The following is a 15,744-nucleotide window of genomic DNA, read 5'->3' as shown; positions in this document are numbered from 1 at the left end:
ACTCAAAATAACCTTCATACACCAGCCATCTGATCTCTTGCATTTCCGTGTCTCGCCAACTGCTGATATTCTTGTCGTCAGTGCTATAGATTATCGAGAGCCCTGTGGCTCGCTCCCTTCCAAACTCATGCCTGTTGTTCTGTCGTAAAAGCTCTTGAAATATGGCCGTTAGTCTGTCTACCAAGGTCATTGCAGCGACAGCATCCACTTTGTTTTAGCCGACTGCTGTCTGTGCTGTCTCTTATTGCTTTGTCTCTCATCTCATTTATTTTATTGTAAGCTTTCAGTATGTGCTGTGGCAATTGCCCTATATCTGGGGTGGTGGGCTTTGTGCTTTTGAATGTATTGTACTAAACTGAGAATATAGTGAAATTAGGATTTAATTGAGGAAGAAAAAACACATTAGCTATTATTACATTAACTTATCGTTTCTATGAATGGAACCAACATCCTCTGTTATGCCACCAATATGAACCAACTTCCTCTTGTCAAGTCAATTATTTGTCCATTCATGTTTAGCTGGAGTCTATTTTACTGTATTCTCTGGGCATTGTTGGTATTATTAACATTATTGAGCGTTTTTTTATGACCATCCACTTGCCTTTTATCACAAATGAACAAGACGTGACATTTGAGAACAAAACAGGCACTTAGAATATGAACAAAAGCAAATAAAAGTGCAATTATTGGTTGGTACAAGTTCAGATTTAGTTGTAAAAATATGTGTTCTCTGTTTCTTTCAGGATCCACTGTCTGTGTATGCAGTTGGGGCTTTACACCTAAATGACTCGGTGTTTAGCACGATTACCTCACAGCGTGTTCCTTTGACCCAGTGTCTGGATGGGCACTCCGCTTTTCCCCATCGACTCAAAACATGCACTGTATGGGCAAAATCCTCATGTGCATTAATCAACACATTGATGAGCCATTATTGAAGAAATAAATAACAAATTTAGAATAACTGCTTTTTCTAAATAACACAATTTTCCTCATATCCAGCACATAGACAGAATCATCAGAATTATGTAGAAGTATCAGAATAACAGATTTTCATTAGCTCCACTGACAATATCAGTCTATCACACCTGGTAAAGACACTTTTAATCTTTTTTCATTGTGCAGTAAAAGCAGGTGTTACATGTGCAGGCTGTAATTCTTGTTTTTAAAGGCGTTTTGAGAGAGTGTGTGGCTAGGTCAACAACTCGGTCTTGATTTATTAGTTTATGAATTTCTTCTCGGTTGCTGGGAAATATCGCACAGGGGAACATAATAAGGCTGGGTTTTGCTGACATCAAAACTGTCAAAGATTTGGGATAATCCGGACATACATCTCATATAGGGATTTACCATATATAAGGGCACAGCAAATTGGGTTAATGCAATGGTGTTTCCAGAGGTATCAGACTACACAGTTTATCCTTTTTGTGCATAAGCTTCATGTGGTCCTAATGTTTTGGCTGCTCTGCATTGTACCGTCAGTCATGCTTAGACAGGCATTTTTCTTTTAATGCTGATAAACCTGCGCCGTAGTTTTAGACTCTAAGGTCCATATAAGCCGTATACCCTGATCCATGCCTGAGGCTGAGTATTTGGTCAAACCTTTTACCCAAAATCTTGTCAAAATCTCCCTCAATCAGAACAAACATGATTATCCCACCACAGCGGTCCATATCTCACAAGTGGAGTTAGCCATGCTCTCCTGAATGTTTTTACAACCCTTTTAGAGATGTTATAGAACGGAAATGAAAACGGTCCTTTTAGTAAGTTATAATAGGAGACTAAACAGAAGACTTTTAGAGTTTAAGAACGGGAGAGATTTTCAGAAGAATGTTGTCGCAAGTGCAGTGTGAAGAGAAGAATAAACAACCACTTGACCCACTCATAAAGCGTTGTTTATTTTAAATCTTCTATCGCCTTGTGTAGAAGAGCTGGCAGTGGCGGTGAACTAAAAGATCACATTTTGCTATTTAGAGAGAACTGATTTAATGAACCTTTGGGATTGACAGATTTCTTTATAAGCCTCTCTTTGAGCCAATTTGTATGTACGTGCTCCATCTGACCACAAATTAGGTCACATAATGCAGCACCATCTTGTGTAATACAGACGATACTTAGTGCGTATGTTTGTTTTCTAGTTGACGGGTCATTCTCACCATAGCAAAACATTTTGTGCATCATTTAAAAGTGACATTTGCTTTTATCAGGTACTTAGAACTGCAATTGAATTGCAGTGTTGCCCGATGTTCGAGTGGTCAGATCACAGTACACGAATGCTCCATGTGCAGCCGCCCACAGTGTCGTTAGTTCAAATCTCGACTTCGACAATTTACTGCACGTCCTCCCTTCTCTCTCACCCCCCATTTCACACTTACCTTTCCTGTCACACAAAGCCTTCTGGGCAAAACATTCTAAAAAATAAATAACAATGCGACTCCTTCCGCCTGTCCGTCAGGAGGAGTCGGATCTCTCCTTCACTGCGGAACTCCTCCAGGTTTCTACTTTTTCCCAAAGAGGTTTTGTAGTTTTTCCTTGTCGAGAAGGAGGGTCTAATGACATTTGTCTAAGGACAGGGGACCCTGGGACATTTGTCTAAGGACAGGGGACCCTGGGACATTTGTCTAAGGACAGGGGAGCTTGGGACATTTGTCTAAGGACAGGGGACCCTGGGACATTTGTCTAAGGACAGGGGAGCTTGGGACATGTGTCTAAGGACAGGGGACCCTGGGACATTTGTCTAAGGGCACGGGACCCTGGGACATTTGTCTAAGGACAGGGGAGCTTGGGACATTTGTCTAAGGACAGGGGACCCTGGGACATTTGTCTAAGGGCAGGGGAGCTTGGGACATTTGTCTAAGGACAGGGGACCCTGGGACATTTGTCTAAGGGCAGGGGAGCTTGGGACATTTGTCTAAGGACAGGGGACCCTGGGACATTTGTCTAAGGGCACGGGATGCTGGGACACTGCCATGTCCCTATGAACATTGTTTAATCTATTTTTCCCCGTCGCCCTCCGAGACAACCGCTGTTGTGCTTTTGGGCGTTACAAAAATTAATTGAATTGATTTGAATAATAATTGAACTGCAACATTGATCTAAAATTAAAGCTGCCCCCAACTTTTTTTCCCCTTCTCATAATTAGTAAGTTCTGTTTCAACCCCAGAAAGTGTATTGTAAATCAGGCACAGTAGCTCCACAGCAAGAAGCTCCTGGGTTGGACTTCCAGGCGGCGTGGGGCCTTTCTGTGTGGAATTTGCATGAATAGGTTTCCTCTGGGTGCTCGGGTTTCCATGCACACAACATGTACAGTCGTTTGCTGGTGTATGAATGAAAGTGTGTTGTAAGTGAATGTGGGACAATAGATGGAAATTAGCCCATGGCAACAATCCGGCTCATTTACAGCATTTATTTCATGCACACACACACACACACACACGCACACGCACACGCACACGCACACACACACACACACACACACGCTTTTGGTCCAAATGGGTCTAGGACTTGGGAGCAACAGGGTCATGCACTGTCTGTGACGTAACTGTGTCAGGCGATAAGGAAGTGGTGAGAAAGATCAAGGACAGAGACAAAAGCTTGAGCTGTGGTGTTTCAAAGGAGCATGTGAAGGTGTCATTAATTTGACATGCTTTAAGACACAAGTTCATGTTTAAACCATTCACTATCCTGGCTTCTGTGGAACAAATGGGATTCAAAATAAAGAAAGAGCTTCACATTTGACTGAATAGCTGGGTGTAGATGTGTCAAAGGTGTAACTTTTGACACATGAGCACTGAGCTGGAGCGGTCCATTGTCATTGTTAGGTAATAGGTGCTTTACAAAAATGAGCATGCACTGACTGAAAAAGACATTTCTGAAATTGAGAGGCTGGATTACAATTTAAAACATTTGCTGTTATTTCAATGCTAGTCTTGTGTGTTGTAACTGAGTGTACTTCGCTGCCTCTTGGCCAGGGCTCCCATGTAAAAGTGTTTTTAATTTCAATGGGACTCTTCTGGTTAAATAAAATGAAAAATAAGGAAAATTTAAGGATACTTTGATTTGCTGCCCTATTCTGCCCCCGCCAGATGTGTATATTTGTATCAGTTGGTTTGTTAGCATGTTATTCTAAACACAAGAACTGACTGTACAATGCATAATACATGGCGTACATGATGATGAGGACAGTTGGCATTTAAGCGTGTCATTCAGAATATAGTGACACCCCGAGGGGACAGCCACAGTGTAAGACACACATATGCAGCTCGAACAAAAAGCACAGCCATGGCATTTTGTCTGCAGGGAGTTACAATTGGCAGATGTCAATGTCAAAGGGACTTTTTCTGCCCAGAGGTAAATGATTAAATGCCTACGTAACAATACTGATGTTTTACACGAATTCAGTGCATATCCTGGCAATGTTACACTACCTTGTTGTTTTCCAATGATCTAGTTACAATAAACAAGCTTGGGAGACCTCTAATACAAAATAAATGCATGTAAAATAATGTATAGAGCCTTTTAAAAGAGTGCACATCACCCATTACCAACTGACATGATGTGCACTTGAGGACAAATCCAGTAATATCAATTATAGCTCAAAATCAAACTACATCTGAAACATAGCCTGCGTTCACTAAATGTTTTCCAAATATTGTTCTCATCTCCCATCTCTAACTTCATAATGTGTTTTAGTGCTCAGGCTAAACTTAGATGCTCCATGACAGTGTTGCTCCGCCCTGGCACACGCCCCACACTGTGAAAGGGGGAAGCAGCTGCTGGTCCGGGGCTCACTGGTGAAATCACACATGTATTTTTAAACACACAGTTTGTGACACTTCAGCGAGGAGACGCCAGGACAGGGGACGGGAGGGGACGCAGATAAACCTGGCTCTGTTTGTAGCACATATGTCATGACAGATGTAGGATATGTCTATATGAGGGATAATGTATTTGTCTATGACTGCAAACAAATAAAATATGCCACAGACTTATGCACAGACCCGTATTTTTTTAAGATTTTGTTGTTGCCATGGTCGCGGTCACTGCTCTTGCTGTTGAGTGACTGGCGCCCTAAGTGTGTTGTCATCTTTTGTTTTTTTACTACTTAATGAAAGCAGCTTGTGTGGTGTAAAATACATAAGTTAAGGACTGCAGGTTTGTGTGAAGTGAGCTGGAGACCGGGCACAAAGTTAACCAAGCACTTCTGAAATGCAACTGAGACTTGGATGGAGAACTTCTAGTGGAAATACTTCAAGGAACGGCATGTCATCTCAACACCAAACCAAAAACAAGGAAAGGGAAAAGAAGTTCACTTGACTCGCCCCAGATACTGACTGAGGTGCCTGAGTTTCCGAACACAGAGGAGGAACACTTTTGTCCTGAGGGCTTTTATTCTCCTCAAACTGCCCTCTCTAATGACCAGACCAGTCTATGATGCTGCACTGAGAACTTGTTTTTTCATGTATCTTAACTGCTAAATGTGCTTAATTTGCCATTAGGTGATAAATAAAGTTATTTAATCGATGGATTGATGGATTGATTGATGCACATGTATATGATTGGACTCTGGGGCCCTCAGGGGCCGGCCTCCCGGTGGTGGTCAGAGTCAGGACTAAATATCAGTTTTATGCAGCTAAAATCTGAACCGATAACCTTCTGGAAAGTAAAAAAAGCACATTTCTGAACATTATCCATACAGATAATTATATTTTATTCCATACAATGGATTATTATAACCAAAGATAACAAATAACATTTCCATAGAAACCAGCAGGTGGAGGCTCCTCCAGGCCAAGGAAGAGTCAGGTTTGTTCAGATTAAAGTCCGCTTACGACACGTTGTTTTCTGTGCAATTTAAAAAATAAAAATAACAATCAAAATACTTTTATTTTGGTTTGCATTCAACTGTAATTCATAGCTTCTTGTTCTGGTGCAGGAAACAGTTTAAAAATACTTATTTATTCCTTTCACAGTTTGAAAGTCATGTACTCCAGATTTAATGCCTCTGATCAAAATGTGGCCACCAATAAGAGTCATGATCATAATATATTACTGTCTGGAGTAAGAATAATGAGGAAAGTTTTCCCAGCAAGAGGCTATTTTAGAATACAATATGTGTTCTATCCCCACTGGTGCCAATAAGCTGTTAATGAGTTTATTTATAGTTTCAAACACTGCACTGGACTTGAATACATTATCATTGCTAATGAAAACATCAGGGTGACTCCAAACTTCACTGCTTAATTCAATTTGGATGTTATTGCTGAACAAATCTTTATTCAATAAAGCATTTATTGGTGGCACATGAGCCAATTACTTTCAGGAAATTAAAGTCTTTTAACTCCACCATTTACCTTGACTTTTGGCTTATGCTGTGTTGTGCCAATTTGTTTTGTTTGGATATAAATATGATTATTCTAGAACTTGTGGTTAGTAGTTAGTAGTAATTGTAGCGTATGCAGTATGATCATGGCAGCATTAGTTTTGGTATTTGTCGGTCTTGTTTTTTCATTATGAGGTTAAAAGTTCCACTATAAGTTTAGAACTTCGTCATGCAATGATAGTGGCCCACATAAATACTAGAACTACAAAGTACGGCAGTTACAATTACTAGAATTACAAAGTAGTCTTTCTGAAGAAACTTAGTTCTAGAAGATCTTTATTATTATAGAAACACGTTTTTTGGATTGTTTTACGAGTCACATTTCTTGTCTGATTTTGTCAGTGGGTTTAGGGCCAAAAAGTGGACTTCACAAACTAGAGGCTGAAGCTAATGATTACTAGTTGGCAGATGTGATGAACATATAACTCAGAGGTATATAGAAAAAAACATCAGACATCTCGGTCCAGAAAAGTGCAGTGCAGGAACAACAAAGATACTGTGCAGAGCCCTCAAGCTCCCAGGGGCCTCTGGTAGAGGACCCGAGCTCTTGAAGGGAGAAATAGAGACCGTCCGCGGAGGGTGAGGAAGAGTTTTTTTTAAATTGTATATTATTTCTCATTTCATCAGAATTTTGATTTTTTTTCTCTTAATATGTCTCATGTTTGCTCTGTCTAATTTTAGGTCCAGAAGTGGAGCCACATTCTTTAGTGATGGCTTATTTTCATAAAACACACCCTAACATAATTTTAGTAGAGTAACAGGGGCTAAGGAGGATTACCCAGATCCAGTCTCTCGTTCCCATAACAGAGTCTACCCTGAGTCTATAAGCAACACGCTATATTCTCCGGACCGCGGCCCCGCCACAGCTCTGGTCCCTGGGGCAGCCATGATTTCCAGTGGGATTCAGATTTTCCTTTAATCAACAGAAGCTAATCGGCCGCACATAGTTGAGCCCCCCTGGTATAACAAGTGTGTTCTGTACCCTGGCTCCCAGAGCGTTGGGCTTGATACAGTAACGTGCCAAGTAGACTCAATCACATGCCCCCAGGACTAAACATGTCAACCTACCTGGAATTAAGTAAAATAAAACAACATGCATGGGATTGGTTGATTTGGCTTGATGGAGCTACTGCTTACACAGAGAAGGTCTGGCACTGCTTTGATTGGATGGAAATTCAAGGTGGAATCAGCCATTTTGAGTAAAGAGAGCTGGTAGATTACTTTCAAATTGAGTTGAAAATAATTATATGTCGGTTGGTTTAACATATTATTATTTTCAACTCAAAAACATTGTTGCCAAGTCATTCAATTTGAAAGTAATATTGTGAATACAGTGATTTAGAGGCATAGCATAACCAGCATCAGGATTTCTTAAAGTTTAAAAAATCCTGATGCTGGTTATGCTATGCCTCTAAATGACTGCCTCCTCTGTTTTGATTGACAAGAAAGTGCCAGAGGAGCTTCATAGCAATACTTTGATTCAATATCTGCTTATTCCCAGTATCAACCAATACTTCTGCAGAGATGTCAAGTAAAACCATTTAATGTGTAACTTGTTTTGGGCCCAATCTCCTTAACCAATTGCCTGATTCAACATTTATATGTATTCCTAGTGTTAAGAATCAACAACTTAAAATACTTTTACCATAAATGAGCAGGCTATGGTTCTCAGCTGAGGAGACAGTGTATTCTCTAAGTCATTTCACCTTAAAACACAAACCCAAACACGTTGTTAGGATGAGGTTAAAATCCTACATTACTTGACTCTACTCGACTCAGTGGATTTCCATTCGGTGCTACCTCCTCAGACCAGATACTTTTTAGTATCCTCTTCCCTCTTGCGCCAAGTCGAGCCGAGCAGGAACTAAACGTGATGTCCACGTGTGTCAGACGCTGATTGAGTAAAAATGTCATGTTTCTGCAGCCGATGCCACACACTGTGCTCTCCTTAAACATACTACACCAGTTCAGAGGCTTAACAATGTATAAACATGAGACAAAATGCAGACCATAAACATCAAGAGAGCGTTATAACCTCAGTATGACCCACGGGAGCAAAGACTAGAAAGTCTGCACACTTGTAATAATAAACAAAGGTTGTGCTAAAGCTAGCGCAGCTAGCATCAGCTGTTTCCTCCTGTGCAGAGTAAAACCACTCGCTTTAAGACGACAAAGAAAATGAGAGCAGCGCTGCACTTCTAGTTTAAATGTCCAAACTGTAGTATCATTTTTAAAATGCGGTACAGTAGTTCTATAGATCTAGATATAAAGACACAGAAAATGTACGATAAACTGCACAGGAATTGAATTTACTGTATAATCTGCAGCAGCCTTACCGATTCTTCCAGCATGGATTATAAATAAACTCATGTGAAGATCTACTTTTCCTTAAAGGCGCAATGGACAATTTTTCGGCGATTTGAGAACGCACGGGGGAGTGCCCGTGCGGACTGATACAACACACACGTGCGTTTGTTTATTAGCGCAACAGAGCGCATCGCATCTCTCGTCTCCCTAGATTTCCGTCTCTTCTGAGTCAGCTCAAACAGTCTATCTCCGTCCTAATTTTGTCCCGTACATTGAGGGAGCTATATTATGATAGATCAATGCGCTTGGACACGCGGAAACGTGGGGACGAGCCGCACGAGGCTGCAGGTGAGCGATAAGTGCGTTTTATGATTTATACGTGGCAGGACTAATCGACAGTCCACGCCACGAGGAAATAAGACTCAGATTTGTGCCAAAAAAATCGTCCATTCAACCTTTAATGTTTTAATTTTATATAAAGAATGCTTTAAACTGGATTAATAGCGATGTTTTGTGGACTGGGTTCCACACAACAAGGACATGAATGAGAACGCTGTAGTTAACTTTAGCTTCACAAGGGGAGTAAATGTTAATTTGTCCTGTTCATATTCTCCTTGTTTGTGTCCTTTCTTCTGTGTCCGTATTTCCGTCTGCTTTGCTCTGCTTTATTGATGATCACTGTGGCAGTTTTGCTGACGTTTTATAGTTTTATACCTTATTGTAATGCAGCAATTGTGTTGTGGTGTCTATCGAACTGAACTTCTTCCACGCCCAGCTTTAAACAGCACCACTTGTAATGGAAATGCAATCAGGGCTGAGTGGACCACGAGCTCAGAGCCGAGCCGAGTCGAGTCGGGACGAATGGAAAAGGGGCATATGAGTACAATCGAGGAGTCATAGGTCATGCTCTACAAAAACAATTGCAGGACTTCCTTGGAGCTTGTGAGGTGAACATTCCGGACACATTTCTTCACAGTGACATGGCCCTGTCCTTGCGCAACACGGAAAGACGATCACCAGTGACCTTTATATGACCAGTCTGTCGCCACATGTACAGGTATGTCTCCTTCAGTAATATTTATCAGCTTTAATGTCAGATATTTACATTTTATGAATTGGCTGAATATCTACAAGACACGCAAGTCTCCATAATCTGAAATATGAAGACACATCATTACCTTCTATATATATTCAATTCTTGAGTGATACACGTATGTTCAACAGTGTCAAACTTTTAATAAAACAAATAGAAACTAATAGTTATTGATAATCTGCTGCTTGTTATGAAAAAAATGTCACTATGAAGAGGGCTTATACGTTCTGCAGATTTGAACTCTCTATTGATAAGCCATTTTATATCAATATTGCCGTTTACAATGAACAAAATATAAAAGGATGATCTACTTATGTCATAGGTCTCTAATAAGTGCCTGAAAAATATACGCGTCTCCATTAAAAAGCATAAAATGAAGCACAAAACACACAGCCGTATGAAAACGCATTAGAAATGTGCATATGTAAGTAAATGGGGAATGTATAATGTATTCTCACCAGCCCGCATCAGTAGGGTGCTCTCATTTATACAGTTTTATAAAGGTCAGGCAAAATACACAGAATACATGTGTAAAAAAACAAAACAGGGAAAATGCTTGTTTAATATTGTTGTTAATTAATCCAAATTAGCGCAATAGTAAATGTGAAAACAGTAAATACTTAATACAACTACTATATGGGGATGTTATGGTATAAAATGATGGTGTTACAGATTATTGTGAGATTATTCACGTTTACTGAGACCATGATCAAACAACACTTCATCAAGTTTGTGACCAGTTTTATGAAATCAAACTTTCTGAATAACAAGATTAAGCTGATGTACTTTTCTACATTTACAGAAGATGTTTTGAATTATACATTGAATTAAAGATAATTAATATTGCCCTTAAATTTACAATTTCACAATTATTATGCACAATTCTTTTTTTTTCTTTTTTTTTTTAGCTCTTTATTATAGATGTATGATTATATTTTGACCTGAATATTCACATTTATCCATTTAACCAAAAAATCTTGACGTCCTTATTACTACTACTAACTACTAACAGAAAGTTAAAAAACAGTTGTTAATCCCAATCTAATAAGAATTTGTGTATTTTATAACCTGTAGCATAACTGAGCAAACATTTTCGCAATTATTTAAAAATAATAATAATAAAAGTTTAGATTTTAGATACATAATCCATATGGTCCATTTTGTCCATGAGCAGCGCTGCACAACATGAATGTTCAAACTACTCCCAATGCCTCCTACACTTACTATATCAGTGTAGTATTTAATGTTTGATGACATAGAATATTACGTGTGTGAGTGTGTGTGAGTGTGGTTAGCACCTTCTCCCATGAGTCATGTGATGGACAGTGTGACAGCCTGGGACATCCATGTGTTTGTGTTCTCACTCACAAATCCCACTTCTTTCATTTACACACACTGACCCGACCTTCACCATTCCATGTGTCAGCACACCAAGAGTCAGGTAGGTTCTAACTATATTGCACTGGAGTGAGAAGTAATCCCACTCCCAGTTTTGGTAACATAAAGAATGAGCTTCCTTTTTGCTTTTTGAGTTTCAGAATGTTTGGCTTGCACCCTTTTAAAATAATATACAGTAGACCCTATGTCTAAAATTATTTGCAAGCCTTAACAGTAAAACACAATTGTTCCATCAAGTATTTATCCAAGTCCCACATAATGTTAAGATATTTGTCAATAAAGTTCCACCCATAATGAGCTGTTTTAAGTCGATATCTCTATGTGAAGAGTGTTTAGCAGCGACACAGAAGCGGCACAGTCACAAGAAAGCAAGCGTCTGTGTAGGGCTGAACAAATTAATTGATTAATTGCAAATTATTGATTATTTAGATAATCACCAACCAATTTAGTAATAAAAACACTGTTATCTGAACTATATAGAGACAACAAAACATGTTATGTGCTGAGTGAAGAGGTTTAGGACTCACACAAAGCAGAAATTACATCCACATGATATGTTTTTCATCCAGGTTGAACGTAAAAATCCCATTCATAGGCCTTTTGTTACTAAACAACTATAATCAATTCATCAAAAGAATAATTGTTAGTTACAGCCCTGTAATATGGCCTTGTGCATTTCATCTCACTCAGAATGGTTTTCTGTTTGACTTGTGAATCTCTCCACATTCAGGTGTAAATAAACAGCTTAAATACATGTTCTTCTGTTGTTTTCTTATGACATGACACAAGATAGCCTTTTATTTTTTTTGGCTCTCAATTATACAACTAAAACGTTTCACTGGTTCCAGATATGTCCATGAATTACTAAATTGTATTGATCAATCCTGTACTTTTGTAACAGGAATATTTAGAAATATGTGTCACTCCCTTCATTCTTTTAGCTGATTAAACCTTAACATGGTTTTATTTAACCCTGTATTTCAAACAACACTGTTCCGTGGTAATGCATCTGTTCCCTCCAGCTTCACTCCATTCCTGGAGCAGTAAAGGCAAAATGCAATTCCTTAAAGTTGGATTTGAAGAGTGCAGACTGCCTCGCAGGATGTTGCCAACAGGGATTGTCAATGATAATCAATAATAATCAATGATTGTTATTACTGGCAGGCATCTGGAGGTACACCGCCGACATTATTGGATTCCACAAAAGTGCTCTTTTTTCTCTGCAATCTCACGCTTCAAACAAGTATGAATAGCACACTCAAATAATATTTTTTTGCAAAGCTTTAAAGACGACGGCGTTATGAGTACAAGGACAAGCAGTCTTTGTAACGCTGTCAGATTTCAAAGGGGTTAATTGACATCAGCATGTGAATAATGCTGTCTTAATGGGGGAATACATTGTTTCATCTTGAGCACTCTTATGACCAATAATAACTCTGAACACACAGGGTTGGTACAGTAATTTGAATTATTCATTTGTTCTTGTTTAATCATTCTTGCCAAAAGAATGGAAAGGGATTAAAGGTTCAAATGTTTCATATGTATTTTTCTTATTCGGTTGATCTTCAGCTGACTTGCTGTCATTTTGAAAATACATACATACATTATGCGTGAATAAAATGTCCCTGTGCGTGATGTTTTCACTGCTAAACATTGAGTCAAACCTCAATTTATCAGATCAGCGTGTAACTAGTGTGGGATGGTGTATTCAATTATCCCTGTAGCCACTGAACAAACAGCCTCTCTCTGCACTTAATCCACTTAACCATATCTGATCAAATTAAATTACATTTTATTTTGCATTACAAAACCCTGTGTGAATAGTCACTTGTGCATTATTTGTGAAAACAGCTTAAAGAGATGTTTTAATAATGCCCTGTTGTGATTCGGGGGAATATGAATAACAAATGCATCCGTTATCAGAGCCAGAGAGAGCGTAGATCCTCCCCCTATATCCAAAAGAGCACTACCGTAATACATCATTAGTACCATAACATACAGAACATCTGCATGACTCTTACGTCATCTCTAATGTAAGCCACATGAGGAATCCAAAGTCATTCATAATGTGGTTAATGATCAAGATCCGCATTGAAAACACATTTATAGCTGTATCAAAAGTCCTCAAAGGCAACGGCAGCTGGAAAACCCATTCTGATGAAGGCAGAGTGAAAGCAGGTTTGACCAGGCACAACAATCTATGAAACTGACACCAGCAACACCAGAAACATGATCCACATATAGTACAGTCGCAAACCACCGCCATAAGTTTTATCATTAAGAAAAATAGCCAAATCAAAAATGAATTATTATAAAAAAAATAATATATATTCAAAACTAGAACAAACTCAAAGATAATGGAGACTACTCTACTACAACACATTTAGTGATTATAAAAAAACATACCAGAAAAATAGTTACTTTGTTGTAAATGCTCATGACAACGAGAACGTTATGAAGCATTTAGCATTTTTTTTAAATCTCACTCAAACTTTTGCACAGTTAAAGTAAACAATATATTGAGTGATGTCTAATATTCCACAGACTGAATGTTTAAAAGCAGCACTTACCTTAGTGAGAGGGTATGCCACGAGAGGCTGGAGTTCATGAGTGTTGGGATGAGACCAAGTCTGCTCCTGTCAAACCTTCACTTCCCATGAGTGGTCCGGGGTCTGGGACCAGGACTGTGGACCAGGACTGTGGACCGGGGCTGTGGACCGGGGCTGTGGACCGGGGCTGTGGACCGGGGCTGTGGACCGGGACTGTGGACCGGGGCTGTGGACCTCTGCAGATTTTTCAGGGAGAGCCTGTTGTTGTTGTGCCGGAGCCTCACAGTGAGAGCAGAAGCAGCTGAGCTCTCGTGTGTTAGACAGACACAGACATGCCGCTGTGCTGCCGTGTTGTGCTCATTTGCTGTTGGTTGTTGCCTCTCAGTGCCTCCCCCTTCGCTCGCTCTTGCCTCCCTCTCTATCTCTGGTCTACTCTGAGCAGCTCCGCGCTCCACTCCTCTTAAATCTCCCTCGGAGCTCTCTCTCACACTTCACAGTCAGGTCCTTAATGTTTCATACATATTCTCACTCTCTCTCTTCGTTGTAATTGGAAGGATGCATACAAATGAATAGCTCATCTCCATTTTGAGTTTATCATTAACAAGTGCATACATTCACTTAATTACGTTTCTGAAAAAGTATTAAATAACTGCAAAATCCTCAATCGACTGTGATGTAATGAAATACATTGTGAAGAGAAACACCCCGGGGTTTAAGTCTTACTACAAAATGCATACAGAACAGCAAAGTAATCTGATATCTCATGAGATTTGAAAGCTCCAAATGCTCCAAATCAATCTGTTGAGGATTACACTGTCAGGACTGTTGTGTGGGCAAGACATCTTTCCCACGTGTGAGTGTGTTAGTGTGTGCTGTAGGAAGCGCCCATATGAGCAGACTGGCTGTCACGCCAGGATTCTATGATAATTCATTAATTTTCTACCACTTGTTCCAGTCAGGGGTCGCGGGTGACTGACTGCACCCTAGACAGGGGCCAGCTAGTTGCAGGGTTAACACTGCTTTGATAATAAAACATTTTTGGCCAATTTAAGGCAATTTTCACCTCAAAGTAATTGCAGTTTCTTTCTTTAAAAAAAAAAAACACTTTTTGGCTTTATTAGACAGGAAAGTTCAACGTGAAATGGGGACAAGAAAGAAGGGAGGACATGCAGTAAATTGTCAGAACCGGGATTCGGAGTCCGAATCCTGACTCGCTCGTCCCATTTCATGCTGTGCTGTCCTGTCTAATAAAAGCCAATGGGCCAAAAAAATAAACAAATAAAGACAAGATGTTTTCTGAATTGTTGCACAAATGATTGAAACCTTCCTACATTCCTCAAACAAAGAATGGAACAAAATCAAAACAAATATTTGTCTATCGTAAAGAGAGGCAGGGGACTCTGGATGTCTGATGCAGTTTATTATCAGTACAGGATATGGGACACGCACGCAACACAGTGTTGAGTGGTATTGTCCTTTTGAATGTTTCCATAGGATGTATAGGATGACACGAGTTACATTCACAAAGAAATGTCAACTAGGACGGACTTGAAAGTGTCCTTGGCAGTGCGGATATATATATATATATATATATATATATATAGTATATCTATAGTTTCTTCTAACCTCTTAATTAGGTAGCTACTTAGCTAAAATATACATATATATTATTTTTGTGACTTAAGTCTTTTCATTATGACTAATTAGGGTGTACAAATTATAAAGTGGTACCTTTATTTCTAGATTGACACATTTCTTTCACATTCACCTAGAGTCTTATTCAAACCTGACTTTGCCCGGTACTGCTTTTCCAATGGTTTGCAGCTGAAGTCCATGGGTCTTTGAAGTGCAAGTGCAAGCAGTATGTCATGGTTAATCTTTGCTCCAGTCAGAGCAGCTTGTTGCCACCAGCAAAGGCACGATGCTGTGAGTGCACTGGGTCCGTAGATCAGCCTACAGCATAATTCAGAGAGACAACAGAGGCAGGAGACACGACCACAGCTGTCGAGTACAAGCAG

General features: G+C 39.6%; 1 protein-coding gene across 1 annotated transcript in view; it reads right to left on the bottom strand.

Moving 5' to 3' along the window:
- Positions 1-14,156, bottom strand: part of opn7b (opsin 7, group member b) — a 51,646-nt gene extending 37,490 nt beyond the window's left edge. The window contains exon 1 of the mRNA XM_072449779.1: positions 13,748-14,156. The gene's annotated coding sequence lies outside the window, so the exon portion shown is untranslated. The remainder of the gene's footprint in view (positions 1-13,747) is intronic.
- Between the last annotated feature and the right edge of the window lie 1,588 nt (positions 14,157-15,744).

The sequence above is a fragment of the Eucyclogobius newberryi genome, unplaced genomic scaffold (genome assembly GCF_026437365.1).
Source record: "Eucyclogobius newberryi isolate DKJ021-1_F unplaced genomic scaffold, fEucNew1.0.hap1 SCAF_17, whole genome shotgun sequence".
Taxonomy (NCBI): Eukaryota; Metazoa; Chordata; class Actinopteri; order Gobiiformes; family Gobiidae; genus Eucyclogobius; species Eucyclogobius newberryi.
The sequence above is the reverse complement of the archived record's forward strand: the minus strand, read 5'-3'. Positions and strand labels throughout refer to the sequence as shown.